General features: G+C 38.7%; 1 long non-coding RNA gene across 2 annotated transcripts; it reads right to left on the minus strand.

Moving 5' to 3' along the window:
• Positions 1-3,895: 3,895 nt before the first annotated feature.
• LOC118816470 lies at positions 3,896-27,212 on the minus strand. 2 transcript variants are annotated; one of them, XR_005007872.1, is made up of 4 exons: positions 27,081-27,212; positions 26,129-26,227; positions 4,951-5,027; positions 3,896-4,819 (listed from the first exon to the last, which is right to left on the minus strand). It is a non-coding gene; the product is annotated as an uncharacterized LOC118816470 (long non-coding RNA). The 2 variants fall into 2 exon arrangements; XR_005007871.1 differs by having other exon boundaries at positions 26,129-26,232.
• Positions 27,213-27,977: the final 765 nt, after the last annotated feature.

Consider the following 27,977-nt stretch of genomic DNA (forward strand, 5'->3'; position numbering starts at 1 on the left):
AATAAAAAGACAGGTTCGCCTGTGTCTTTATGAATAACTTTGTGGCACAGAGCTGTTACTGCCAAGTTTTATGAATCTGACCCAATATATCAGTGACAGGAAAAGGCACAATAAGAAACTCAGAGCTCTTACAGAAGCAGTTGTTTGAAGATTTACAGTTTTCAACCACAAAGTTACAAACTCACAACACATTATTGTTCCACACGTAACATGTATCGTTACGCTAAGTCCTTACATTAGATCCCTGTCTTTAAAATAAGAAACAAAATCCATAACACATGAAAAATGCCAAGTCACAAAGCTGCACTGCTTCAGATGACTTTGAATGGCGAAAGGCTGTTTTTTTTTTTACATTTCTCATGCCTCCTGGCCTGGCTGCTAAAGAGAGTCAGGGAGGGCAGCGTTGTGTCAGAAGTCATGAGGGGAGTTCGTAACAGCCAGGTCTTTGAACATATCCTCCGATAAACCAGCGCCTTAAAACAGCTTCTGTAACTCCAAAACAGTGTCATCATTAGTTAGCCTGGAATTGTTGACACTTTCCCACTGCTAAACACTTAATTAGCAGCACATTGTTCATTCCTTGCAGACCAATCACTGTGTAAATATACTTATTTGAGGAAAGCACACAAGCAGTCCAGAGCCAGAGTTGACACAGGCACAAAGCCTTCTTTTGCCAAACATGGTTAAATCCATTATTTCCCCCAAGGAAACAAACTGAGATGGCAGCAGTGAGATGCAAATGTCATCAGCGCTACAGTTCGTACCAGCTTGACAGAGTTGCAGACTGTACAGTGCCATTTGGACTGCTCACCCACCCTTTGGACCAGTTTGACCACAATGGAGCTTCCTGCTGTACAACATCTGCATGAACTGACCCTCCTGATGATACTGCTGCATGCATAGACTCGAACCATTTAATTATAGCCATTGTTTTACCTGCTTTTCTCCCTTTTCTGTATTTTAATATTTATATTTGGTAGAAATTGGTAAAACCTTATTCTCTGTTCATACTGTTCTTGTGTTATTGTTTAGCTATCTGTTGTCGACCAGAGAAGGATGGGTTCCCCTTTTCAGTCTAGGTTCCTCTCAAGATTTTATCTTTGCCACTGCTATATGTAAATGAGAGCTGTCTCACTGGATGTCATTCAAAAATCACTCCAGGCTGAAACACTCCTTATAACTTCAATCAGTTCAGAGTACATTGAGGGTAACCTTGATTTACAATGTAGCTAAGCATTAAAACAGAGATCAAGGGGTTGGAAAGAAATAAATATTGAGTAAATATTGAAATAAAAAAGTAAAACATAACATATCAAACCAGTAAAAAAAAAAAAAACTAAATAAATAATAAAAAATGTGTGTGTGTGTGTGTATGTATATATATATATATATATATATTTTTTTTTTTGGAGCTACCTAGAATTTGTTGCAGTACTCTGTTAATTTTGTGACACAAAGGTTTCTTTACATTTTGTGATAGTGAAACCATTTTTGACTCCCCAAAGAACTGTTTAGTGGACGGTTAAGTTTGGATTTACTGAATGCATTATATGTTTTGCACGTGCAGTGTACCCTGCTTTCACATCGTCACTACTGGAACAAAACTTTGTGTCTCTAAAATGACTTTACATGAGAAGAAAAAAAACATTCTTAATTTATAATGGAGGTTAATGTAAATGTAATGTACTGTAAAGATTTTTTCCAAGGAATTTTATATCATTTCTGTTGGTCTGTTCATCATGAAATGTTAATACAATGCAATGGGGTAGCTTGAGTAAAAAATAACAAAAATGGAGATACAAGCATTTTGCATGACCATGACAACAGTGCTAAAACCACATTTGTTGATATTTTTTGGCCAATCGATATATTGATCAGGCCCTAGTAGCTAGCTAGCTAACAGGATAAATTTACCAGTATAAAAGCAACATTCCACATAAAGTAACCAAAACTACATAAATCAACAGATAACAACAATTCTACTTAAATGACATGACAAGTTGGCTAGCTAATTTGCATAAAATAAAAATAAATAACCTTTTTGCTTTGTATCTCAGAAAGAATAGACATGCTAAATTAATGTAGAGATTTCATTGCAAGTAATTTTTGAACAATTCTATTGGTCCATTCATCATCAAAATTTTCACTTAATGATTAAAGAAAAAAAGATGCAAATGGAGGGTTTTGTTCCAACAGTGACAAAACATGCAATGTAACACTCATACAGTAAACATGTAAGAAATTCGGCACCAAGAGTCAGGAGACTGGAGTATGGGTACAGCGTGGTCGATCAGCAGTCAATCAGCAGGATCAGAAGTCTAGTCTCATTCACGTGCATGCAGACAATCATGCACGGGCACAGCTTGGTCATCAGTGTGTCACCAGTCTGGTCTGGTCACTAGTCCAGTCTGGAGTCCAGTCTGGAGTCCAGTCTGGAGTCCAGTCTGATGAATACATGGTCTGACATAGTTTAAGTAGAGATACTGGGGGTCGGGGGAGGAAGCAAAGAGGGAGGGGAAGTAGGTGACAATCAAAAGGTTGGGGAAGAAGGGGGTCTGGGGTCAGGGGAGACCCCAGGGGTAAGGTGAGGTTGTTCTCACCTCAGGGGGAACAATACAGATAAAACACCAAAAGGCACACAACTGTAAGACAATACAGCTGACACAACAAAAAGACAACATAGGTTAGAGCATAGAAGAAAGCAAATGTGAAAAGACCTATACTTTCTCTCAACAGTATACAATACAATATACAATATCCAACATTTAGTGTAGGAGAACCATGGAAAATGACATCATTAATGCATTCTGACAAAGGTAGGAAATCTTACGTGCAAACTACAATGATAAACATCAGGCAGAAGGTTAGCAGGTTGTTTTAGTTTTTAGAGATCAGTAACGCCCCTCCCAGAAAGAGCATTGCCGGAAAAGATGGTACGCTGCATGAGAGAAATCTCAATGTAAAATGGCAAAGAACTTTTGCTTTTCATCATCTATAGTACATATCATTTAAAGATTCAGATAATCTGGAGAAATCTCTGTATGCAAGAGACAAGGCCAGAAACCAGTATTTGCTGGCAATGATCTTTGGGCCCTTAGGAGACACTGCATTAAAAACAGACACAATTCTCTAGTGGAAATCACTGCATGGGCTCAGAAACACTTCTGAAAACCACTGTCTGTATAAACAATTCATCACTGCATCCACAAATGCAAGTTAAAACTCTAAAACGCAAAGAAGAAATCGTATATAAACAGGATCCAGAAACGCTGCTGCCTTCTCAGTCCAGACTGTCACCCACTGATAACATAACACAGTATCCCAACTTTTTAGGAAATGAGGTTGTATATTAAATATATATATTATAGACTATACAAAAAAAAAAATAAATAAATAACTCAAAAAGAAAATGTTTGCGTTACATGGAGAAAGTTGTACTACACGTGCCTTTCTGACACAGCAGGAGAAACAATTTTTTAGTGTTTAATATTAAAATGATGTACTGTGTGTCATTTTTAAGAAATCCCTCAACCTTTTGTCTTTACCGTCTTTGGGGGGTTTAACGTCTTCTTTAAAGGGGTCAGGCCACCCCACACCCTCTCTGTAATGTGTACCCTGCAACTGAAGATATATTCTTGTAGTCTAAGATCAAATTTAACATCTGGAAGGCTAGGGGAGGGAGTAAAAGCAAAAAGTAAAAGGAGAAAGGAAGTGTTTAAAACAAGGAAGGGGAGGGGAGAATTATCAAAACATCTTTTCCTGTGCATGGGAAATGTGGGCAATTGGCCTCACGAGCCTCAGTGTACTATTTCCTGTTCGAAGAGGACATGGTTCCACTTCATTTGGCACCTGTCACATGGCACACTGAGCAAGTGAAGAAGAGCTTTCACTTGTTCCCACTACAAGGGCCAGGACAGGAGAGCTCATGTTGTTTCAGAAAGTGGATAGAAATTCACTCAGCCGTCTTCACATCCTCTAATCCAGCCCCTGCCTTCTTGTTTCCTCATCAAATGACCACATCATATCAATCATCTCCATTCCTAACATTGCAGACAGAACGCCAGCAGTTCCACACTTGTTTTTCCTCTCCCCCCACACTCCTGCCCCACCCCTCCCCCCAAGTTTACTGTCAGTAGGCTCTCACGCTAATGCTAAAGCTAACTCTAGCCATAGGGTTCCCACACAGCTGTGGTAATGCGACTCTTCACGGAGGCTTCAAGCGGACATAGAGAGGGATCTTGCGAGCATGAAGTGAGAGCATTCATCACGACTCAAGATGGCCCACTTGTCACTGAGGAAACGCTATGTTGTTTCACTCGCTGGATCTCATTCTCCCAGCCGGCACAGTCTAATCAGTTTAACATTTTTGTCTCCCTGTCTGATGGGATGTGCCACATGAGAGTAGAAGCCAAGGCATGTGTGCATACATTATTTGCTTTGAATCTAGATATGAATATTTACTTAAAAAGTCCTTAAAAGTTTTTTTTGTTAAAGTTAAAAGAAAAACAGGCTATTAATATGGTGTGTGTGTGCTGCAAGTCACCCAGTAAGCCTGAAATAATAAATTTGAAAGTCAGAAGTGTCAAATGAGGAGTTTTTCTGACGATGACACACATCTTTATGTATTAGTGTCTCAGGCACAGGCCCAAAAAGAAAGTGTGGATGTTTAGGTCTCAAATGCAACATTATACTGATAAAAATAAGATGACAATAGTAGAAAATTCACTCACATTCCCAGAAGACACGTAATTCACCAAGTTTTGACTGAGTTCCCTTTGAATGCTCTTTCAGCACACTGACAATCATCATATTCATCCACCTGGGGGAGGGGGACAAAGCACAATCATGTTACAAAATGTTTTTCTGCACGTTGCGTGCAATTACACATTTCCAAATCTTACAATCTTTAATTGTACAAGACAGAATTATAAGAAAACAGACATCACCCACCGAATGGCTGCCTTCTAAAGTAGCTCCGTCTTTCCAAGCCTAATCCATGTCCATCCAATAAGTTTTTAGGCCCCAGACTGCATAAGAAAAGTACAAGAAAGTCGCTATGAGTCACAGCACAAGAAAGAAAAGAGAAACAGAAAGCATCTGTTGAAGAAAAGTCAAAATATTTCGGAAAAAGGATGGTACAACCATGAGGCTAGGTGATGCTAGCATGATGGATGCTAGCACAAAATCACAAACATCTGAGCAAGCGCCAGACACGAATGTCATCATCACTAAGATAAGAAAACTACAAAAGGAAATCAGCGACTCTTTGGAAAAGCTATTAGACAGTGTTGAGGGGCTCGATCAAACAGTACGTGGCCTCTCAGGCTGAATTTCAGAGGTGGAGGACCGAGTGAGTTTCATAGAGAACGGGCAAAACCGGACGGTGCGGCTGCTCTCCCATTTCATGCAGAGGGATAGGCAGATGGAAGTTAGATGTGAAGCTTTAGAAAATGCCCAACGGAGCGATAATCTGAGACTGTACGGAGTCAAAGAGAACTCAGAGGAAGGATACAGTCAAGTGGGTAGAAAAATTCTTGCGAGACATTTTGAAACTGCCACAAGACTTTCCTCTGAAACTTGAACAAGCACACTGTTCACTTTGGCAAAAACCGGGAGATGGAGATGCCAATCCGAGATCGATTGTAATGAAGTTTCACAGCTTCCAGACCAAACAGTACATTCTGAACAAAGCATGGCAAGAAAAGCACTTGACATTTAAGGGTAATAGAATCACCATGGATCATGACTACTCCCCAATGCTGTAGAGGAAAAGACGCAAATATGCAGACATTAAAAGGCAGCTACAGGCTAAAAACATCAAGTTCCAATCACCATATCCGGCCATGCTGAAAGTGCATGCCGATGGACAAACGAAAGTCTTTAATTCTGCATGGGAAGCTGCTGAGGGTCTGCGAGGATTGGGTATTACAGCAAAGCTTTTGGAAGATGAGCGGCTTGAGAGAGAGCTCCATCTCTCAGCATGGTGCACTACATTTACAAGAAACAAACGTGCTCGTGTGGAATGTAGGATTATCCAAGACATGAAAAGCCTCCTTGGTGACCTAAAAGACAAGCCCTAAACTGGTGAAAAACGGAAGCAATGCACAGTGTTTAACTAATGGCGGACTTCTTTTTTTTTTTCTTATGTGGGCACAAGTGGCGGCGCTAGTGCCCACATTTGCCTAAACTATCCGACTATGCCACTCTCAATTAAGGGATGAGAGCAACCTGAGTTAAAAATTATATAAAGAATGGACTGTTATACACTAACATCATTTATTGTTTTCCCCACAAGGTCTGCTCAAATAAATGAACATCAGATGGCAGATGTACCAGAAAATAACACTTTATTAAACTAATTCATAAAAACAACTAAACAAATAAAAGCTTAATGGCAATCAGGTTCCATCATTAAGTCTTAAACATACTTATATTACAACCTTCAATGATTCCCAAGCATTTAAGGAGTACCCACTGGGTTTAAAGCACAGCACTCCACCTCAAGTGACACAAAACACACAAGCAACCAGTAAATAAACCAGAACAAAATAAATCACAAATCCTCAATCCCAACACAAGACTCACTTGATATACCAATGGGTTTTAACCGTATCAACAAGGGAAATGGTAGGTTGCAATGTGGAAGACTTTATAATTTTATAATTCTAATTTAAAAGACAAAGTAAAACATTACAAAGCCACTATTTAAATCCCAACAGTAACAGCAGGCCAAAATAAACAAAACCAAAGAAATTACAATGACTTCCAGAACCATAAGAAACCAAACCATAAAGCAACTGGTCAGGCAAAATAAAACAAAGCAAAAAAAAAAAACTAACACAAACAGTGGCTAGTGCTTAGCTACGTACACGCTCCTGTGTAGTTCAACTGCCCCTATAACAGCAGCAGCTATTTACCACCTGGATACCCTCCCAGCATCCCAGGAGCACAATGAACAGTCATGGAGATTTTATGGCTCTGGTTGGAGTCATCTGAGAACAGGTTTCAAGTCTTTACACCAGGAACAACACCAATCATCCAAGGCCTTTACTGGCCTCTCACTAGCTCAAACTCAAGCTTCAACCACTTTGACGGCAGAAGGCAAGTGCAACCTTTGAGACAGAATATTTCTCCCTTTTCCCTGCAGGCACACCAGTCTCACAGGACAGGGGAACACGTTTTTCCCATGCACGCACACGCCACGAGCTACAAACTCAAGTGAGCCACAGGTGAGTTTAATAAAGAAGCAATGAAACGTTTGTAAGAGCTACCATGCCGCTGGGTCCTACTGTCCCTCAGTTAGCTGTAGTGCTGCTGGGTCTTACTGCCGTTGTATTAGCTATGGCTGCTGGGTCCTAGTGCCCCATAGTTTATACTCTCCTAGTTACACTTACAAAAAAGAAAAAGGGAAAAAAGCTTTACCAACGAACTTGCCGCTGCACTCATTGAACGTTGGGGCTGATTCAGTTTGGTAGTACTAAACGTGCCCCATTGACAGGGTTGCAAGACAGTTTTCAATTTCTTTTATTACCTGTATATTTAATTCTACATTTATCTTTGATCTGGACAGATATGTGGGCAAGGAGACAGATTCTGCAAGGCCAACAGTAGCCAGCAAGGACAGGTTCTCTGTTCTATCAGCTAATTACCCCCCCCACACACACACCCACAAACTTTTTTTTTCTATCCCCTTTTCTACTTCACAAAACGTCATGTTCAAATGCTATACCAAAGAAGAAGAAAAAATGTTTAATATTGTTCAGGATGTTCCATGCTTGTTCTGTATTGAAATGTTCAATTGTGACACCACTGGATCAACAAACAGCTTAGCAGTCATGTGTGCAGTTATGGCCTTACTCGTTAGAAGTTGCATGTTGTGTACTTTGTTTGTGCTATTAGCCTCCAATCTTCTACCCCCTCCCAAAACACATATACCTCAGGAAGTTAGTTCCTCACAAACTGCAAAGGTATAATGGGACTGATAAAAGTAGTTAGCTATAACGTTAATGGTTTACATAGCCACATTAAGAAAAAGAAAATTCTCACTCAACTAAAACATCTTAAATGTAGTGTAGCATTCCTGCAAGAAACTCATATGTCAGATAAGGAACATGAGAAATTGAGCAAAACATGGGCAAGTAAAGTTTTCTTCTTCTCTCATAGCTCAGGAATAAAAAGATGTGTAGCAATTTTAATAAATAGAAAATTGACCTTCATGGCCACTTCATCCTTCAAAGATTCAGAAGGCAGGTACATACTAGTGAATGGAGTTATAGATAGTGTCAGTGTATCTCTATGCAATATATATGCTCCTAATGAAGATGACTCTGAATTTATCAGAAAAGTCTTCAATCTTATTCTGGACAAAGCAACAGGTGTTCTTTTAATAGGAGGTGACTTTAATTGTGTTATGTGCCTGGCAACAGATAGGTCCCCATCACTGTCAACGTCCTATAGTAAGATGAGCAAAGTCTTAAAGCACTACTGCCAAGAGATGAGTCTAGTTGATGTATGGAGATACATGTTCCCCAGTGGTCGAGACAAATAGACATTCATCCTATTCACGTATTGATCTTTTTTTCACACCTAAATATGAGGCCTACAGAATGATTAACCGCAAGATTCTACCAATTATCCTTTCAGATCATGCCCCAGTAACTGTAGAATGGAATCTTAGTCTGGTGCTAGACATTGGAGACTAAATACATCTCTTCTTAATGATCCCAAATTCATTGAATTCATAGACAAGGAATTTAGAACCTATTTGGATTTCAATTCTAACCCAGAAACCTTACCAATTATGCTCTGGGACTGTGCAAAGGCCTACTTAAGGGGCCGTATTATAGCCTTTGCCTGTGCTAGAGAAAGGGAAAAAGAAGCTAAACAAATTGAATTAGAAAATAAAGTGAAGGCTCTTGAACAACAGCACAAGTCCAAGCAGTCAGCTTCACTGTTGCAATCACTTAAGGAAGCCTGTAGGGCCGGCTTGGACACTTTGTTGGCAGAAAAGGCAGAGGGACAGCTGCGCTTCGCCAAGCAACGTTTCTATGAGCAAGGATCTAGGGCAAGCCGTCTACTCGCGTTTCAAAAAAAAACACGAATCTTCTCGCGTAGTGGTAAAGATAAAATCAAATAAACCAGGAAAATTCTTGACTAAACCAGAAGAGATTTCTGAAGCATTTGCCACTTTCTATAGATCCCTGTATAAAAACACAGGAACTTCCTCTTGTGAAGAAGAGATTACATCTTTCCTAGACCAAACTAATTTAACAAAACTTCCTGAAACGGCAATGCAAGAGCTGGATAGTCCTATTGCTGAATGGGAGATTCGAGAAGCTATAGCGGTTTTAAAAAGTAATAAAAGCCCAGGCCCGGATGGATATGTTAATGAGTTTTATAAAAAATTCAAAGACATAATATTGCCCATTTTGTCACAAACATACAGCTGCGTACTGGACACTGGTCATCTAGCCCCCTCCTGGAGAGATGCCTTCATAACTGTTATTCATAAAGAAGGGAAGGATCCTACTGACTGCAGCTCATACAGGCCTATCTCACTCCATAATGGAGATCAAAAATTGCTAACAGCTATTCTTGCACGGCGATTAAACAAATATATCTCACAATTATACACCCAGACCAAACAGGACTTATAACAGGTCAGTATTCAGGTAATAATATCCGCAGACTTTTAAATATTATGACTCATGTCAGAGCCGGTGGAGAGGAAACTATTATATTATCCTTAGACGCGAAAAAAGCGTTTGATCGTCCTGGAGATTTCTTTTCTAAATTGTAACCCGTCTAGGATTTGGCCAAAATTTATTGAGTGGATTCGTATTATGTATTCAGAGCCAAGAGCTGCAGTTAGAGTTAATGGATACACATCCATTCGTTTTTTGTTGTCAAGAGGGGAACAGGCCAAGGGGATCCGTTGTCTCCTGCTCTCTTCACCACGTGCATCGAACCCCTGGCACAAATTATCAGAGATAGCAAAAATATACATGGAATTTTTGGAGCATAAAGTATCCTTATATGCTGATGATGTACTCCTTTACTTATCAAGTCCATCTTCCTCTATACCTACGCTAAAGGAGTGCATTAAAGAATTTGGCTATTATTCGGGCTAAAAAGTTAATGTGAATAAAACTGAGGCTAGTGACATAAAAGCTTAAATTTCACAACAAATCAAGAATGACAGTGGCTTTAGATGGCCAGGAGAAGGCATTAAATACCTTGGGGTTTTTATACCCCCCTCAGTAGATAGGCTGTATTATGCTAGCTATGATAAGACAATCAGGAACATTAAAAATGATCTAACCCGTTGTCTATGTCAGGGCGAATATTATATTTATTTCAAATGCTTCCTATCCCAGTCCCAGAGTTGACTTTCCATATGTTAGACTGTATATCTCTTGTTTTATATGGCAGGGTAAAAAGCCTAGGATACAGTTTAAAACACGTCAACTCTCTAAGTTGAATGGAGGGTTGGCTCTTCCACATTTGAAGTTGTACTTTTGGGCTGCTCAGTTAAGGCCTATTGTGGCCTTTATTACCAATGATACCACAACTAGGTGATTAGATATCGAAAGGTTAAACTGAAAAAGCCATAGAGGACTTACTATTTACTAATATACCCTTGTCATCCTGTAGGGTTAGCATCTGGACAAAGAACACAATTCAAGTTTGGAGAAAAATACAGAAAACATATAAGCTGCCAACCACTTTGTCAGCTCTAACATTGATCGAATCCATGCATAATTTTCCCCAACTATATTTAGACTCAGCATTTAAAAATTGCTCCAGGCATGGCCTCACCTATATACATCACTTATTTGAATCAAAAATACTTTGTCCTTTGTCCAAATTAGGCAAGAGTGTGACTTTTTCAGATATCTAGAAATTAGGCATTTTCTAAATAAGCATGAAGATATTGACAAAATAAAACTACCATCTCCAGTAGAGCAATACTTCAAAAAATACAACTAGGTAACACACCCCATAGGGTAATATCAGATTTATATCAAACTCTTAAATCAATGGAGTCACATAACTCCCTACACATTAAGCATAAGTGGGAAACCGAACTGCATATGGAGATTTCAGTAGAAATTTGGAAAGATATCTGTTCAGAATGTCATTTAATTACCTGCTCTAGTAGCTGGAGGGAATTCAAATGGAAGCTTATTACTAGATACTTCAGAACACCATATATAACCAAGAGGATTGGCTCATCTTCATGGAGCAGTTGCTGGAGGAATTGTGGGGAAACCGAAGCGAACTTGGTCCATATTTTTTGGTCATGTGAAAAACTGAGGAAGTATTGGGAGGATATCTAGAATGCTCTAAACTCTGTCTTTGATATTCCAATTCCTAAAGAACCTTTAGTGTCATTGCTAGGAGTTTTCCCCCAGGGATTTGATAATAGGTGCCAAATCTACCTTCTCCAAATTTTATTTGCAGCAGCCATTGAGGGTATAACTGTTAATTGGCTGAAAATTACTGTTCCAACATATGAGTCCTGGATTCAGCGTTTTTGGGAACTACATAATATGGAAGAAATAACACAAAATTTGAGACTACAGACGCAGAAATTTGTCAAAAGATGGAGACCAGTAATGTCAATAATGTTTTGAAGATATGGTATAATTAAATTTAAATAGGTAGTAGGCATTAATCCTGATTCCACTACCTCTCTCCTCCCTTCCACTAAGGTTATTGTTTTGTTCAAGTCTGTTGTTAGATTTTGACAAGTATATGTGAACACCAGTGTGTATGTATGTATGTCTGTATGTATACACCTGACTTACTGTGGCCTGACTGCAAAGCTGTGAATCTTTTTGTGATCCTTTAATAAATAATAATTTCCAAAAAAAAAAAGAATTATGAGAAAACATTGCTCAAAAAACAGCTGAATTTGCTCATCAGACCTACCGGAGAACTCTCTGGGTATGGCCTAATATTCTAATTGATTGACTGACATCCCTTTGTGCAAGACTCCAGCTTTGCTATTATGCTCAAGTAGAACTATAGACAATGCCACAATGATTGGGGAAATCCTTATTGCTCAGGCCTACATGCAGGGACTTACCAATACAAATTTTGAGATTCAGACAGAAATTTGCCACCCAATAACCAACATGTGGCATCAGAATTATCACAGTAGGCTATGCTTGCTATGTTAGCATTTTCTAGCTTGTTTGCTTTTGCACTCACTAGCTTCTTCTCACTTCATAGATTACTCAGAAGGGATTGTGTCATTTTTGGCATGCACTTACAGCGCGTCAAGTATAAACCTATGCTCTGGCTATTGGGCTGCGATGCTTTTTCTGTAGCCACGGGTCTCTTTTCATGGGCCCACTTTGAACATGCACTGCAAAAAATGTTATCTTGGAAAAATGTTGTTCTTAGTGAAAATTTGCATTTAATGTTCATTCCATGGGAAATTTAAGCAGAAGTTTATGTAACATATTTCTGGACATTTTACTTGGTTCAGTGATTTTGGTAAGTCAGATTCTTTCACTATATTAACAGATATTTTTTCCCTGTTGTAAGAAGTATGCTTGAAACAAGTAAAATTATCTGCCAATACAGTGAGATAATGTGACTTACTAAAATAAAAACAAGTAAAAATGTCTAGAATAAAGTTAAATAATCTTATAATAAGCTTACAGTAATCCCAAATAGAGAAGTATAGACTGTCTATTTTACTTGTTATCGTTTTTTCAGTGTGCATATTGTGTGACCACAAAGACAACATTAACCCAACATCAAAAGTATTAAAAACATTAAAAAGCAATCACTCAGGTTCTCTGGGGCTTTAAACAACAGCAGGCTAAAATTGAACATTTAGAACTTACGCCATTCCATAGGTCTCCTTAATGTAATATACAGAGGTACATCAAACCTTTATATGATATATACAGAAGAACATGAGGCAGTTTCCTGGAAATTTAAATATAAAAGATTAATTAAAGGCTCTGGGAACCTAGGACCCTGGGAACATAGAGATAACCCTCTTAATTCACATTAAAATGGGAGAAATTCTGGTGTAGCAAGCTAAATGAAATACTTGAACTCACAGCAATGAATGGGCCTCACAGCATCTAAGCACTCACTCTCAACTGTCGTTTCTCCACGTCACTCAGTGATTTCAGCCAATGAATTATGAAATAAAGTACACACTGTACATCTCTACTCAGCAGTTGATGTGAGGCATCAGGCTGAGCGCGAAAATGACGCCAGGGCATTTAGTGTTAACGTAATTATGGTAGCATTAGCGGGAGATAATCAGATCAGTCTTACTGAGTGCGTAGGTAGAAGGCTTCCCCGCTGCTGCTCCTTCGCTAACAGGATCAGAACACATTCAGCTTTCAGCAGGTGCCAGTCGATTATTGAGCATGTTCTCCACTGACACACTCTCACTTTATCTGCCCCACAGACACAAAAACCCACTTTTGGCCCTGTCAGCCCCATGCCGAGCCCTGAAGTGCTGATCTGCTTCACTTGCGCTAACTGCGTTGACGTACAGACAGAGAACCAGGTCTTAGCTGCTTACTCACCATTTCAGTCATGGGGATCAGACATATATTATTCAGAGACATTATATATAGCCCTGACAGCTACAAATGAGTAAATCTGCTTTAGGCCTTTGCCTGTGGCATCACTGAAGTACTTAACTATAGTGATTGCTCACAATATCCTTGTATGTAAGGGGAAAAAAACAAGCAAAAACAAGCTGATCTCTTTGGCTCTTTGTCCTTTTGGCCTGTGAACACTCCTACACCACACCCCTTTGGTAATGTGTATTTTGTATGATTCCTCATGTGTGAAACATGCATGCAGAGACCACAGGGACGTATGGGAGGAACCACAGTCACTGACCACAACTAGCCACATCTAAGTTGACCCTGGATTAGGACGTAGACACAGGCTGAGGAATCGAGGAAACAACAAACCAGGAATTTGCTTATTGTGTTTAACAGAGGGGAACCCTCGGAGCCTTGTAGGCCTTCAGAGAAGACTTAATGATTTCTGGGAACTGAAAAAAAATACATCAGTAATTTTAGTTCACTTTTATTTAGTAGAATCATCATGTTTGTTACCGTCGTCTCCTCTCTGCAGAACTAGTACATGGAAAGGACTAGTTTCTGATGCTGAATTTACACATGCATGTATTTTGTCATCCATACATAAGCTCTAAAAAGGTAATTATAGAATGGATGGTTTGGGTTTTAAGAACACTTAAGAGGCTGAGGCATGTTTGAAGTCATTATAAAATACCCAAAATACACATTTGACTGCACACAAATTATAATTTTTATTAATGTGCCAGGGTTTCTCTGTTTTGTAAAAGGAGTAAGCCACTCGAGGCTGTTACAGTATTTCACCTTACCTTTATATGTTTCATTTACATAAACCACAAATACTTTCACTTAAGTACAGTTCGTCTGTACCTTTTACACCCCTGCTTGCATGTTGCCTGTTAAAACAAATAAAGCTTTCTGACTGAAGAGGGGGAATTGTTCTCTGTGATTATAACCTCTCCCTTTAACCTCTGGGTTTTTAGTCTTTAACTCTGTAGGATGGAATGTGTCTTGGTTCTAGCAGAGGGATTAAGACCATTTACGGAACGTTATCTAGTGACCCTCTGTCTGCTGGAGTGAGGGTCAGGGAGATTGGTGTGTGTGGTCAGTTCCTGTTTTTGCTGACATGGCCACAGAAGTCTGTTGTCTCGACCCTGACCCTCTGGGTCATTCCATAAATGCTTGCAGAGGCTATACATGATTTTGAAACTAAATCATTAAACTTCAATTAAACTTCAATTTCTAAATACCTTACTTCACAATTTATCATAGTATTATGATGAGAAGCTGTTCTATATTCATTAATGAGCATACTCTTGAAGATAAATTTCACTTAACACATAAAAATTATGCGATTTTACCATTTAAAGTCATTATCACTGTTTTGCTAAGTGTAAATATGGAGTTACTTAAACAGTTAATCATATAAGCTAATATACCTTCATATTTTAATTGGTTTGGGTTTGCACTTCCATTTTTTCAGCAACACTGCTATATCGAGAAAGTAGTGATGGCTGAATACTGAATACACTGTCCTAAAGGTATTCAGTGATGTATTTCAGACATATATCACGATACATTTAAAAATACATTTACAATACAACTTGATAAAGCACATGAGAAAAACTTTTTTTTTTTTAACTTTCACACTGCTCCTTGCTGTTACTGTTTGGCAGTTTTCTTTCTGTAATTCTTCTATTAATATGTTTCATGAAAAATTCCCTTGTTGTTTAAATGAAGTTTTGAAACTCTGAACATTTTTGTTCTCCCATGCCTGCTTCATTTTACTGCTACTCCCACAATCTCTCTGAGCAGGATTTTACTCATGGCTCAAAAGAGCTCAATAACACTGTTAATAATGACTGATCATCAAATTGATTTATCAGTCTACTCAGGCTTTAGCAGGAACTTCACTCTGTGTAAAGAAGCTGATAATTGAGATCCTTTTTAGAGTTTGTCTAACAAGCAAGTTTATTGATGTGCGCTAATTTTAAAATAGTTCTTTTAAGGATTAAGGCTAATGAAGTATACAGAGAAACAGATGGACTATAGTCTGTTATTTCTACAAAGCGCACCTTTGTAATACTGTATGGTAAGTGGAGCTGATAAAATGGACAATGAATGTAGAAACAAGGAGGTGTACTAAACGAAGTGGCGCCTTTAGATTTTTAAGTCTGTTCATAGAGGGTTGGCACATGCAGGGCATTGTAAAGAAAAATAGTCCCCAATTAAAACGTACTTTTTCAGATTTGCCGCTGTTTTACCTACATCAGCATTACATCTCAGAATACACGTATAGTATCACTGAGGGTTTTGGATTGTAAATGAAACAACTGAATCGTACTAAAAATGTGAAAAATTAGACCTCTTCACTGTCAAATGATGATGTGGTTTTCTTATTGCCAGGGGAAGACTGCAACTTCTAAAGGCTAATGTGGAAACTCAAATTTCTGGATCCTTCTTTGAGCCCCTATGGAGCAGATAAGAGATAGAGTAACACCCAGATTGTGCTTCTTCCCGTCTCTCTCTCTCCGCACAATTATACATAGATATGTAGCTGCCATCACCGCACACACTCCAACATCAATGAAATGGCCATTATTCATTTCACGAGGGCAGGTTTAAGATAAATGTTGAAAATAGCAACGGAGATACCACATCTCAGGGGAGAATAATATTTATTCCAGGGCTGATGGTTTCAGTCGCCTGAGCCATGCTCAGTAAAAGCTGGTTTTGTAAACAAAAAAGGGGTAAATGTTCCAAAAGCTTGTATGAGGAGCTTGGAGCGGAGAAATGTTCCCAAGCACATGCTCTCTCACTCTCTCTCTCACTCTCTCTCTCTCTCTCTTTTTCTCTCTCTCACTCACTCTCACTCACTCACTCTCACTCTGTCTCACTCCCCTGAATACCGCTGGCTTTAGCATGAGTCATCTGGCCAGGATCAGCACCAGAGATCCCACCACCCCCACCTCCCAAAAGTCTCAGCAGTATTATCAGCAAGCGACCTCAGAATCTCTGGACTGCTTAATTCACAGTCTGAATGTGCGTATAAATATGTGTGCATGTTACACATGCAGACACAAATGTAAGTAGAAACATTGCAGTTCTGTACAGACGTCTTCTGAGAATATAAAATATAGAGCATTTATCTTGGCAGTAAGCAATTATTTGTTCTGATGATGCTGCTGTGGCATAAACTCAAACTATCTAATTACCTATTACTCCACCTGTTTTTTCCCCGTTTTGTATTCTAATATTTTATACTAATGCTGTTAGCTATCTGGTGTCGACGAGAGGAGGATGGGTTCTCGAGGTTTCTTCCTCTTGCTCTTAGGGAGTTTTTTCTTGCCACTGTCGCGATTGGCTTGCTCAAGGGGACTTGGACCCTGATTTTTCTGTAAAGCTGCTTTGTGACAACACCTGTTGTAAAAAGCACTATATAAATAAACTTTGACTTGACTTATATATGGACTTAAATCTTCAGTCCATAAATATTTGGATATCTACAATGTTATTGCTATTTTAGCTGCATAATACAGCAAATTGGAGCTGAAATTAAGTAATGAGTGTGAGCTCAAAGTACTTCTAGCTTTAATTGAACATTACATTTAAATTAGGTGATGGATGTGGGAGTTACAACAATTTTCATACACACACCCCTTCGCTCATTTTTAAGGAATCTGTTGCTGTTAACTCTCAATATGAAGTCCAAAGCACATTCTTAAAAAAAATGTTTCACTGGTGACTTCAGAAACACCATAAGGCCCAAAAGATCTGTATTGGATGGCAGAAGACCTGAAACATACTGCAAAAGCAACCCAAGACCCTTTTAAGGCAAAGTTGTGGTATGTTCTGCAATGGCCAAGTCGGTCACCTTACCTCAGTCCAATCGAACATGCATTTTACTTACTGAAGGTGAAATTGAAGGCAAAAACGAATAAGCAGGTACTGAAGAAAACTGCAGTAAAGGCCTAGCAGAGCATCAACAGGGAAGAAACCTAACACCTGGTGATGTCTATGGTCCCAGACCTTAGGTAGTCATTGACAGCAAAGGATTGCAATGGAGCATCAAAAATGCCAGATTAATTTAAGATTGTTAGTTTGTCCAATTACTTTTGAGTTGAAAAAAAAAGCATAGATGTTTCTAAAAAAAACATAATCTAGAAGGCAGTATGTGTTGCTCCAAAAAGTGTCTTCTGTGTTCATCTGGTGCCTACACAAATGTACAAGTTACTCAGTAACATCCCCCTATACTATGACAGATCTTGACTTTCGAGCTTTATGCTGGTAACAGTCTGGATGTTTCTTTTATTCTTTGGCCTGGAGAACATGACATCCATTATTTCCATTGACAGTCTGAAAGTTTGACAGTAATATAATTACATTTCTACTGTGCATCATCTGCTTCAGATAAGCTCAAGCCTAGAGAAGTCGGCAGCATTTCTGTCTGTGTGGGTCCCACAGTCCAAGGACATGCAGTCAGGCCAATTGGACATGCTAAATTGCCCCTAGGTGTGAGTGTGCGCGAGTGTATTTGTCTGTTTGTCTGCCATGCGATGGACTGGCGATCTTTCCAGGGTGTATCCTGCCTTTTGCCCAATGACCGCTGGGATAGGCTCCAGCACCCCCCCGTGACCCAGAAGCATAAGTGGTTTAGAAAATGTGTGTGTGTATGTGTGTGTGTTTTTCTGTTTTTATTTGCATTTTACCCACTGTCCAACTTTTTTGGAATTGGGATTGTGCATAAAATAACTGCAGTTGTTAATATGATAAGTGATTCCAAATATTTGAACACGGTGTTCACATGTACAGTTCTGCACACATCTGAAAATACATTTTTGAGCACCAAGATGGAATTAAAGGAGGCACAAAAAGTCCAACTAACAAAAGTTTTCCAAAAGCTTTAATGTCTCTTCGCCTTTCCCATTTTATTTCACTGTTTTCCCTCCATCCCTCACCCAGTGTCTCTCGTCCTTTCCCTTCTTCTCTCCCAAGTGAGAGCACATGTTGACTGTCCACAACAGTATTATTTTTGGAACAACATTAGTACGTCATTATTTCCGAAAGGCATTGAAGTTCTTTAAACCCCATCCTCCTCCAAATTCTCTGTTTGTCTGCCAGTAAATGTCCAAATGTGGAATGGACCAAGAACCCAGCTGTTTGCACTTTTACTGATGCTGTGAGACATGTTACAGCGTTCGCTGTCTGTCTTGTGTCTGAGATTGAAAAATTACAAGCCAAACTTACAGTTTATTACAGGTAGTTATTCATTTATGACTCTAACAATTTGTAGTTTGTACCCGCATAAACACTGCAGCGAAAAAAAACTTTTTGAAAAACCAGATACAAAAACAACAACTTACAGTATTTGCTGGAATATTACACTAATTTGATGTATGTCTAATGAACTAATGATCCCTCATTCTCAAACAACAAGCTGTCACTGTGGAAGAACCATTAAGAATTCTTCAGAGAGCCATTATGTGAGTAAGGAAGCTGAAATGACCTTCACATAACGTAAAAGTTCTTCAAAGCTTTTTCATTGAAATGTACAACCAAGGTATAACCCATGGAGGATGAAATGTACCAAAATAATGGTACTGGTGGCATCTGGTCCACCTTGCAAGCCAGCCTCAAAAAATAGTTTGTTAGAGTTATGTTAGTGTTGCCCTCCTCATTAGCATTGACTGGAGGAAGAAATGCAGAAATAAATATATAGATAAATTAATGAAAGCAGAAACTAATAAAATGTTAATTCATTTGCAGCTCATAAGCACATACGTATTTATTTATTTATTTATGAATTTCTAACCCACTTTTAATTATTAATTTATTTATTTATGATTTTATAATTCACATTTATTTATTTATTCATGCTTTTTTGTATTTTGTTCATGTTTTAATTTATTTATTTTTACAGTTTGTTTCTGTTTTTTTTTCAAGTCATTCTCCATAATAATTTTCTTCGTTCTCCATAATAACCATATATATTTTTTTTCTCCGAGCTAGTTCCTCCCACTAGCTAGGACTGCCCACCTCCAATCAGCCTGCAACTGTTTTACTATGTTTTTAGTTTTTGTTTAATTTTTATTGTTGTGTTCTTATTTGTTTTTTTATGTTGCCAAGCTATTGTTTTACATCTTTTATTTCTTTATTTATTTTATTAATTATATTTTTATGTATCCTTATTTCATCTCATTTACTATATTGTTGTAATTTTATTTTTTTTATGGTTTGTTGATTTTTTTTATTCACTATTATGATTATTATTACTTTTTAGCATATGTTATGTTTTTACCATTTAATTTATCAGTCCCTATCTCTGCATTGGCTCGGCTACATTGTAAATGAGGGTCTCCCTCAATGTACTCTGAGTTTAAATATATGTTGATTGATTGACTGATTGATATTGCACAGTGCTACCAGGCTGGGAGAGTGAAGGTTAACATCTGCGTCCTCTGAGATGCATAAAACCTGCTACTGCATTTTATCAAACTACTTCTAACGTGGACTCATTGGACGGCTCAGTGAACTTAGACAAGAACACTGCTAATTCTCTTACTTCAACTAAAAGATGCCTGCTTTGCCTAGCGTCACGCTAAATGATGAGGGGATCTGTCACACCCAGAAACACAAATATGCTCTTTTGGATGGATTGCCAGTGATCGACCATGTAGACAGTTGTACATCTCAGGAGCCCCAAAAAGTTTATTTTTAGGAATTTGATATTTGCTGTGCACAGTTTGCTTCATAAACACTGTTTTATAAATGATGTCTAAATGGCTGTGAAAGAGTATGGATCAAAACACAGAAAAACAGCTTAAACACACTTCTCACAGAACAAGAACAGTAATTGACAGAAAAATAAATATGCATGAAATCCTGTTACTAAAACAAGTGAGTTTCAGTAAATGTTAGCTAATATTAATACTAATGGACACTTTTGGAAATAAAGGTTCCTAAATTGTCTTGGCTTACATGTCCCATTGTAAGAAAAACCTTTAATGATGTTAAACCTATACATTATGTGAAGGTTCTTTTAACTTTAAAAAGGTTCTTGACACTCACAAATGTCGTTCACAAAATGAGATTCATTAAAGTAACATTCATTGAAAGGTTCTTCAAATAATCAAAAGTGGTTCTTCTATAGCAATGCCAAATTTGACCTATGAGGGTGTTTGATGTGCATATGTGTTTATGCATATACATATATATATGTATATACAGTATGTTTGTATGTATGCATGTGTGTATTCTTCAGTTACAATGCAACAGCTGTATGATGTAAAAAATAAATATTGTAATAGTAGTAGTTTATTAGTGTTTCATATGTGGATACTAAGTTTCAAAAACAGGCTGTTTTTAATTAATCCTTTTTGTGATGTCATGACATATTTATCACAACGTTTTTAGATATTTCCACCTACTTAGCCTACAGCAGTTTAGACCCACCCCCTCATGTTGAAGTTGTAAGGATTGTTTCAGCCTGGACTGCTTTTAGAATGAAGTGCAATACAGTGCAGCCAATCACAACAGAGCTCATTTACATATATCAGTCTTTAAGACATAGCAACAACGACAGCCTGTTTAATTCTAAGGGATAATTGGTACAAAAAACACAAAATATTTCACAAAAAAACAAAAAATATTATAAATAGACTTCAGGGAAAGAAAATAAAACTCAACAAAAATACAGTAAATGGGCCCCTCAAATTCTGTGTGGTTTAAGTAGTTTAGTAACCAAATATAGTGTAATGTTATAAAATTCATTTTTCTGTCTACTTTCGTGTATTAGTATAAGAGTGTACTGATTGCATGGTCCGAGAATGATCATTGGTGCTGAGAGCATAAATGGTAAGCTTTGAATGAAAATACAGGGCATTTCTCATTAAGGACATAATCTGTTCCACCACATTCTTGTCAAAGGGACTCAAGCTGCACTCAAGCCTGCCTCAATAGGCCACTGTAATAGGAGAGGTGGCAACAGGTTTAAGTAATTGGATTGGTATATGGCATTGAGCGTCTGACAACAATAGATAGCCATCTCTCCAGCAGCCGCTGAGCCCTTTGTTCCTGCAGCTTGAGTTGATTTAGTTACACTCAAGATCCCGTTGCAAGGCTAAGGAACAGGGCTAAGGAAGAGGGTCCATAAATTATGGTCCAATCTGACAACCCATACTAATGGATTTTAATCCTTTGTTGAATCTGACCCTCCCTAAACACTCACTTCACCCATGTGCGGTCATTATCATAATTGCATTAATACTAGAACTATGGGTCATGCTAGGATATACACCGATCAGGCATAACATTATATCCTTTTTCTACGCTCATTGTCTATTTTATCAGCTCCACTTATTATATAGGTGCACTCTGTAGTTCTACAATTACAGACTGTAGTCCATCTGTTTCTCTGCATACTTTGTTAGAGTTGGAGTTTTTAAACACCTGGAGTTTTTAAACACTGCTGGACTGAGAATAGTCCACCACCCAAAAATATCCAGCCAGCAGCGTCCTGTGGGCAGCGTCCTGTGACCACTGATGAAGGACTAGAGGATGACCAACACAAACTGTGCAGCAGCAGATGAGCTATCGTCTCTGAATTTACATCTACAAGGTGGACTGACAAGGTAGGAGTGTCTAATAGAGTGGACAGTGAGTGGACACAGTGTTTAAAAAATCCAGCAGCACTGCTGTGTCTGATCCACTCATACCAGCACAACACACACTAACACACTGCCACCACGTCAGTGTTACTGCAGTGCTGAGAATGATCCACCACCCAAATAGTACCTGCTCTGTGAGGGTCCATGGGGGTCCTGACCACTGAAGAGCAGGGTAAAAGGGGGCTAACAAAGTATGCAGAGAAACAAATGGACTACAGTCTGTAATTGTAGAACTACAAAGTTCTCCTATATAGAAAGTGGAGCTGATAAAATGGACAATGAGCGTAGAAACAATGAGGTAGTCATAATGTTATGCCTGACCGGTGTATGTTCTATTTGAAAACAAGTTATATTCTCTGTAAAGTCTCCTCTAAAGACATTTTCTCTCTGTGTCACAGTCTTTTTGACCAGCCTACATCTGGTTTTCATGGTCCCACCTTGGCTAATTTTACATAATCCTTCATACATAAATCTATAAATATTGTGTACAGTTAGGTGGCTACTTGTTACTTACCAAAAGAATATCCTCCATGTCATTTTTTGTTATCATTATTGTAGGCTTTCAATTGCCTTCATTTTTAATTAGCAGCAATTCCATAAATAACTTTTCTTAAGCAGCAGACACTTGGCAAAAAGTTTTACAATTACAATTTGGAGGGGAACAATGTCAATGTTAATGCACGTAGACAGACATTTTGGGGGACAGGAGCTCAAGGAAAAAACCCAGAAGTTCTAGCTGTTTCCTGAGTGATGCTGAACTAGACCTCACTGAGGCAGACTTGAAAAATGGTGATATAGAACACAATTAATATACACACAAACCAAGAGGGTACTTGTACAGTCTAAGCTCAAGTCTTTGCACATCCCTGGCCAGTGCTAAGTGGGAAGAGGCCTTAGACACAGGCCATACAGTACAATGTCAATTTTCCATGATTCCTTAAACTAGCAGTTTCAGTTGATTGTGATCTCCACTCACTGAGCTGCCTACTGCTCTACAAACAGTGCTATGGGTACATGTACAACCTATTTCCAAATAAGTTGAGATGCTGTGCAAAATATAAATAAAAACAGAATGTGATGATGTGCAAATCATTTAAAACCTATATTTCATTTAAAATAGTACAAAGACAACAACTCTGATGTTCAAACTGAGACATTTTATTGTTCTTTGAAAAATATATATGGCCATTTTGAATTAGATTCCAGAAAATTGTTTAAAAAAAAGTTGGGACACCCTCCCAAGTGGTGCAACCGTCTATGCATTGGCCCTCTCATCAGATCCCTGGTGATGCTACAGCCATCCACGGCTGGGAGTCCAAGAAAGGATAATTGGCCTCGCTCTCTGGAGGGGTGGGTAGGAAGGCCCCCCTCTTTCCCCATCATTCAGCATGATGCTTGTCAGCACAGGCGTCTGTTAGCTGACGTAACAGAATTGGCGGTTGGCACTTTCCTCCGAGCACGTTCGGCTGTCCAATGACATTGTGTGAGCAGCAGTTCTCGGGGGAAGCCTTCGCCCTCCTAACACTCCCCCAGTAACTCATATCTTGGGGGAGTCCTAACTAGTAGGTGGAATTGGTCATGGCTAAACTGGGGAGAAAATCTTTGAGAAAAAAAAAAGTTGGGACGGGGCAACAAAAGACTGGTAATTTGTATAATGTAAAAAAACACCTGGTGGAACATCTCACAACAGGTTAGTAACATGGGTATAAAACAAGACCATCCCAGAGAGGCTGAGTCTTTCAGAAGTAAAGATGGGGAGGGGTTCACCACTCTGGGAAAGACTTCAAGAATAAACTAGACCAAGATGTCAACATAAAATAGCAAAGAACCTACAGTACATAATATCGTTAAAAGAGTACGAGAATACAGAGCAATCTCTGTATGCAAAGGACAAGGCCGAAAACTAATATTGGCTATGATCTTCTGGCCTTCAGGTGGCACTGACATGGTTCTGTAAATTACTGCATGGGTTTAGGAACACTTCTGAAAACTGCTGAAAACTGTGAACTCAGTTTGTTGCTGCATCCACAAATACAATTTAAACCTCTGCCATGCAAAGAAGAAACCATATATAAACAGGGTCTAGAAACACCACCGCCTTCTCTGGGCCAAGCTCATCAAAGAAGGACAGAAGCAAAGTGAAAAAGTGTCCTGTGGTCTGACAAATCGAAATTTGAAATTTTTGTTGGAAATCAAGGAAACCGCATCCTCTATGCTAAAGAGAACGGAGATATCAAGCTTGTTATTAGTAAACAGTAATTGTGCATTAAAATGGGCTTGCATATGTTCTCTGTAAAAGTTGTGTTAATCTTTACACGCATTTACACTTAGAACCACATACAAAACAGGGAATTTGAACAAAGGCACCCTAAATTTAACATACCTAGAGTGTTCATGTATCTGAAAATATTTCCAACATTTCAATTAAAATATTCTTTCTTGGTTAAATTGTGCTAAATCAGGGGTGCCCAGTTCAGGTCATGAGATCTACCCTACATAGTTTAGCTTCAATCCAGCCATTGATGACTAAGACATAATTAACCAAAAGAAGTAAGTTGCCTTCTCACTGTAAAGAGGCTGAAATGATTTTTTTTCTGTTTCAAGTGTTGAGAAAATGTCATAAATATACAAAGCGGTCAGTGTAGAAGATGGTCTAAAACATGGTACACATCTTATCCATACATACATACATACATCATCTAAACCGCTTATCCTACTGGGTCGCGGTGGGGTGCTGGAGCCTATCCCAGCTGTCATAGGGCGGAAGGCAGGATACACCCTGCACAGGTCGCCAGTCCATCGCAGGGCAGACAAACAGACATACACAGTCACACACTCACTCACACCTAGGGGCAATTCAGCATGTCCAATTGGCCTGACTGCATGTTTTTGGACCGTGGGAGGAAACCGGAGTACCCGGAGGAAACCCACGCAGACACGGGGAGAACAGGCAAACTCCACACAGAAATGACCCTGGTCACCCGGCCGGGAATCGAACCCAGGCCATTCTTGCTGTACCCACTGCACCACCGCGCCGCCCTACATCTTATCCAGCACTTCCAAACTTCACAGCAGTGTGACAAAACTGTGTGGATTGAAATGTCCAACCTAAAGTGACTGCTAAATGTGGGTACTAGGAATGTGAGAATGATGTATTAAGAATATTTATTTGACTCTCAAAAAATGTTTTGGGAAACAAATTATGCTAGCTGCGTCACAGGTTCATCTACAAAAGTAAATCCTTTTACAGAACCTAAAAGGATAGGTCTGATGAATGTATGATCAGCAGTCCATTTGCGAACAGCCTCAAAAATGTATGGAGCTCAAAATCCTTCGGCATGATCTGTCATGATCTTTCTGACTCAGAAATCTGAAGCCCTCAGACAAAAAGGAAATGAGCATATAATTTCGTCCAAAAAATACCCTTGGATGAGAAAGTGGTCAAGTCTCGAAGTTTAAAGAGTAAGCCTCATTAACCCTTATTACACAGAGCAACCGTTTGAATAATGTGAGTAATGTGAGATCCCTCAAGGGGTTGGAATGTTTCAGAGGCACTGCAGCCAGGACAAAGGGGCTAGCTCACCTTTAATCTTGAACCTCACAGACAGGAAACATCAGTAGGGCACATGGACTTGAACATGCAAATGCTCTCATTTAAGTGGCCACACAAATTAATGTCAGATAAGTAACAAATTATGATTTAGATTTGACTATCATACAATGGATTGGATCCTCAAACAAATCAAGCCTCACCTCTCACTTGGAGCAAAGATAACTAAACTGAATCTTATTTTGGACATATACTGAGAAGAACCAATTCACACACACACACACACACACACACACACACACACACACACACACACACACACACACCTTCTAAGCGGCTTATCTTTCTGTGTCGCGGGGGAAGCTGGAGCCTATCCCAGCAGTCATTGGGTGGAAGGCAGGATACACCCTGGACAGGTCACCAGTCTATGCTTGGAATAGTTGAAAGAAAAAGAGGAAGAGGACAGCCAATAACAAGACAGATGAATACAATCAGAGGAATCATGAACCAGTAGCTATCCAGAAGCTTGAAGAGCCAAAAAGAAGACAGGACATTCTGTAGAAATATTATCCAAATGGTCACCTGGACTCAGAAATGAATTAGTGGCACTTAATGATAATGATAATTATGATATAACTATAATTATACAATAGGCAAAGAGCCAGACTAACGTAATATCATATTCTCCACCATTGTTTTATCTCTATCTAATGCATCTGTAGCATACAGTCTCTTACCATGGACAATAATATAGACATGTTTCCATGTACTTTGTCAAACAAGCATGTAAAATATATCCAAGTCTAATCTTTTGCATGGGAATAATGTGCACAAAAACTTCTGTATGATGAGAACTAATGAAACAAAAAGAGATATACAAGGTATTTATCATAACCAAGAATAATTGGCAGCTCCACCTTCAGTGCTACAATATTTATTTGATTTAAGACTATTTCGGCTGTTTATTTGAGTTTAAGAAGTATATTGGGATATAACATTAAAACCTAAAATATAAAAAGAAAACCACATAGGCTGACATTTTGAGTTCTCAGAATTTTTAGCTCCCTAAAATAATAACCGTACCGAAAACCTATTGTGCATTTTCCGTAGTAATGTGTTTTGAATCAGCAAAGTTTCTGTTGATCTACCACTTTGTATTTCACAAGACAACAAAATAATCTGTTGTTCTTCCAAATTTATTTTCTTTTTGTCCTAATCTACTCTGATCTGATCTGATCTATAACTGACAGAGATAACATGAGCTAGACTTTCACTCACCTTTATTCAACACAAGGGACAACGGTTCCCATGAGTGTGAACTACTGAGCAATTTGGAAGACATCTGGAAGTGTCCTCCTGTAGATGATTCTGGCTACTTCTCAGAAGAAATCATGCAATGTGTTGCTCATTCCGCACACCATAGTAGTTATAAAATGAGATGGCAAAATGTTCTTCTAGTTACAGATTAACTACTCTCTCTTGCCTTCTGTCTGTGTACATCAGGGTCTGGGGGAATGCTCTTTGTGGCTGTTGCATAATTGCGGAAAAGGCAGACAATCCACTGTATTTGCAAACACATCTGTTCATGGCACAGGTGATTGAAATTCCATACTCTATATTACCAGTTCCATAATACCTGTATTTTAAACCATTTTTATAGGCTTTTGCCCCATATCCACAAGAAGGCAACAAGAGCTGTTGGGGCAATAAAGACATGCCTTTGTGGTCTGTGTACTCACAAATGCTGCAGGAGTGGCTGCACATTAATGTGGCAAAGTTCACACCACAACTGAGAAATCTATGGTGAAAGTGCCTTTTAAGGACCCATCATGTTGACATCAAGATATAAATGGTCCTTTTAGGGCCAATGACATATAAGCCTGTTATCCCCATTTTGGGGGCCACATAGACGCATATAAGTAAGCGTATATCAATTTAAAGTGGAACTCCATCAGTTATTCAAAATTTCTACATAAAAGGTTAAGATTTAAAGAAGTCTGGTTTGATGTGAAATGCTTAATTCTAGAAAAAACAGTATTGCTCACAGGTCACTGGTTATGATGCCTGATGACTGAGACATTGTTTTATGATAGTTTGGTGATAAAGTTTTGGCCTAAAATGTCATGTTAATCCATTTATTTTAATCCACTCATGGTGGAGGGATACATGCAGGGC

The sequence above is a fragment of the Colossoma macropomum genome, unplaced genomic scaffold (genome assembly GCF_904425465.1).
Source record: "Colossoma macropomum unplaced genomic scaffold, Colossoma_macropomum, whole genome shotgun sequence".
NCBI lineage: Eukaryota > Metazoa > Chordata > Actinopteri > Characiformes > Serrasalmidae > Colossoma > Colossoma macropomum.